We start from the raw sequence: 4157 nt of genomic DNA on the forward strand, positions 1-4157 counted from the left end.
GTTTTTTTTTTTTTTTTTTTTTTTTTTTACCCTTAAGCTTTTAAACTGAAATTGTGAATCTCCAGAACGTACATATCCTGTCGAAGAGTTGGGGCTAGTCAATCCAGATTTTTCACTGAATCAGTGCTTCACCTTTTGAATGATCAAAGACTCCATCAGCACAGTCTAAGTCGCCATAAATTTTTGTGTTTTGATCCATGCTCACAGAAATATTGTATATTATGTAGACAGATCAACATATTTTCACTCTCTCATGCTGAAAGCAGAGAATTTCTTGCAATTTTTATAAACAGATGTGATATCAGGGCTGCCTTCAGAGACTTCCCCGAGTCCCTTTGGAGAGCTGCATACCTTTCTGCCTTGGAGCTTACCCCGATGATCTGTCAGGTCCCGAAGGATGCTCCACGTAGTGTTTTCTTAGGTAGGTGGAATGAATCTCTCTCGTAGGTCTCTGCCTTTAATGTTGGGTCCGCAAACCTCAGAACAGAAAACCACTGAGGAAAGCAAAGCCATCAAGACCGCAACAAGCGCTCCCCAAACGCTCCCCACTTTGGCTTGGACATGCCACCAGCATCCCCGGATGGTTTTGCAAAGAGCAAATCCCCACTATGAACCGCATGGGAAGGGAGGGGAATAGATATCCATATTGACATTTTGCCCCTTTAATTCTGCATTAAAATTATAATCGCTGGTTCATCTCCATCACATGCTCCTTTTTCATCTCTCCCGTCTACATGTCTCTTGGAAGAAGCACTTAAGCCTGGATGTTGAAAGATTCTTAATGTTTCTTATGAGGTTAAATACCCCCCAGTGCTTGATGTCAGGAAAGAAAAAAAGCTCAAATTTGCCTCACCTGCTTCTTAAGTGTTGCCAGTACTTTCCAGGATTAAGCCATTATGATCTCCTTAAGCAGTCATGAAATAAAATAAACACAAGTGTGATTTTCTGGTTAAAATAAAAATTAAAAGGAGCCCACGCGCTGAGCACACATGCTTTCTGGAGTTGCGAGAGCAAGGAAGATTTATAGCCTGATTTTTAAATGCAGCTGCTTGATCTACGAGCCCCGACTTTTCTGATGTAGTTTTTGGGCTCTCGCTTTGCCATTGAGCTACTCCCCATCATTAGCAACTTTTTGCCTATTTTAACCTTCACTTTCAAAAGACTCCTGTAAACTTCCAGAGTAAGCACAGAGCAATAACTCTCTGAACTACTAAAGGAATCAAACTGATGCAATTTATTTTCACAGAACCATGCAATATTCAATGATACACTGAATCCGTGTTTTTAACACTTTTTTAAAGGACTAAAACCCTGGAAAGAATTAATTAGGCATGCTCTGAAGCCTGAGCATTTAACAGTTTTCCACTCGGTTGTAGAATTTTAAGACCACCAACACTGGATACTGGCAAAGATTATCAAAGGTATTCTGGGCTGAAATACATACTAGTCAGAGGGCTTGGCCACTAAGCAACTGGAAAATACTTCATGAAAGCTTTAGCTGTGCTATTATATTTTGTAAAGAAACTTTAAGAAAAAAATCCGTAGTATCTAGAAGGTTAAATTTGGGGCAGAGTGACTCATTGGGAAAGTATGTACACTGCACAGAATATTGTCTTCTCTGCAGATCAAGCAAATTGTTAATACATCAGAGAGGTATTTATGGTCCCAACACTGCGAAGCAGGGTTGAAGGGGATTAAAGGGCTGGGATCTGCGCAGGATCCGGCCAGAGCATGCGCACAGGGACGCGGGGCCGGCTGGAGCAGCCGCTGCAGCCACGAGCCACCCGGCCCCACACCTGCAGCTGAGCAGCATCTGGAATTGCTAGAAGCTGGGACATCCCGGCACCAGAGTGTCTCTCGTTGCGCTAAAGCGAGTTGAAAATCCGCAGTTTTGAAAAACGCACGCAAAAACGTTTCTTTTTTTTTCTACGTCAGGTAAAATTTTAGTTCCAGTTCCTGGAAGTGTCCAGATTTTGCCAAGCATTTGTGTCGCCCACTACAGTATTACAAAGAAATCTACACATGCCACGACAGCCACCATTTGGTAAGGTCCTTGGTAGCCCATAAAAATATTGCAGAGAACTCATTCTATATGATGGGAAAAACTCAAACAGAAAAAAAAGATCATCACTTAACTACCCAATGCTGAGAAACATGATGGATGCTGTACAAGACAAAGATGGAACGGGCACCCAGGTATTTCAGACAAAAGCAAGACAGTTCAGAAGCCAAAAATAAGAAAGTTAAAAAAAAAAAACAAAAAACAAACACCAAACAAACAACCCAAACCAAAGAAAACACCAAGCAAGAATTGTCCAAGGGATTTACAAACTTTCTAAAGCTTTTTTTGAAAAAAACTTGATTAAAAACTCTTCGGCAAGCAACTTGATTTATTTTTCTTTTTGCTCTCCAGCTACAGAATAAAAAAGGACTCATCTTCCGTAAATCTTTCTACAGCTATTTATTGTGCAGAACTTAAAAAGAAATTTTAAACACTGTGGACACTAAACTGCAGGCCAACAGCAGACATGTCAACCCCAGGTAGCCGAGTACCTTCAGATTCAGTTTTGGTTTTTTTTTCCCCCCCCTCATTTGCTTGTGCCAACGAACAGACCGTTTTTCTCACATGTTACGCATATTTAATTGAAATAGACGCGTAGTATGTTACAACATACTCAAATGTGTTTAAAATTACGTATTCGGAGATGGGCAGTTTTCTAAACAAAACAGACAAATCCGTGACTCCCACGCAAGATAGATTAAACTAAGAAACGAAGCAAAATTTGAATAAAGTAACTGAAGACAACAAGGTACTTATGCTAAAATCAGTAAGTACATATATACACACACACAAAAAAAAAAAAAAACAAAACACACATATAAGGCTTAAAGGTCCGGTTTTCATTTGTAATGAGGTGAATTTCCAGGGATGGGGCAGTGAAGAGTGGCCTTCAAGTCAAAATGAACTACATCAACTTATGTCAGGACACCGTAAAGGAGTCTGCTGAAATGAAAATGAGACACACACACACACACACCCCACGTCACTGCAAAGCAAACACACACAATTTTGTGTCTGTAATTTAAAATGAAAGCCTCAGCGCACCAGGCAGTGGTCCTCTACTGGAGTATTTCTGCGCACAGGAGATTGGCTCTGCAAGTCCAAAAATATCATGGAGGAGAGTATGTGAATTCCTACAGCTTCTTTTATTTTTATTTCAGGAAGAGCCACTTGTTCTGATTAAATACTCTTGGATCCTTCAATGCAGAGGAAGGAGAAGAGAAAGAAAAATGTCGATGTTTGCAGTGCTAAAACTTACCCTATCGGGTTCAGTTAAGGACACGAACGCAAAGGCTTGAAGACTTACCTGAAGTTTCAAAGAAAATGACCCCAATGTGGAGGCAGCTCTCTTCCTCGGGTACTATGCCTCGACTTTACCTGCATCTGCTCTGCACCTTTACTGGCAGAAGAGCTCCACAGCAGCCAGGTTTTGGGCCCTTTCTCTGGTGTGTCTTTCAAGGAGATGCATTCAAACCTCCTCTGCCCCTGCAGCTCTCGGTCACGGCAGCAGGAATCATCCGAGAGAGTCTTTGCAGACGTGCTGCGACCAACCAGCCACCGCTCAAGGCTGGCCCATCTATTTACGGGCTGGCACGCTCACCCCACTGGATTTGGAGCTTCCCCGTTTGATTTTTTTTTTTTTTTTTTGAGGTGAACCATTCCTTAAATAATTTCTGAAAAATCGTTAAGAAGATATTTTTCCCCTTTTAACCCAGATGTAGTAAGTTCTCATTAAAACAACTGTGTGTAGGTCTGGGACAGTTCCCCTGGTAAGACACACCACCTTATTTAACGATACGATTTAACTTTGGACTTTACATGGTTAACGTTCATAGTCAGGACCCACCAGTTCCTGAGGAGCAGAAGAGATCTTCCGCTGTTTCTGCTGTCTCTCCTGGTGGCACGCTCCATCACCTAATAAAACCTTCCTTGAGATTATAAAGTTTTTTCCTCACATAGGCTCTAAATGCTCCCTGCTGTTTAGTCTATCCCTGCTGACTAATGAGAAGATCTGATATCTCACCTTATTAAAACTTCCTTTCTTGCAGCTGTAGACAGTTTCAGCAATTTTCCCAGACTGAACAGACTAATTTTG

Source organism: Athene cunicularia, assembly GCF_003259725.1.
Source record: "Athene cunicularia isolate RWA chromosome 4 unlocalized genomic scaffold, athCun1 chr4_part3, whole genome shotgun sequence".
Taxonomy (NCBI): Eukaryota; Metazoa; Chordata; class Aves; order Strigiformes; family Strigidae; genus Athene; species Athene cunicularia.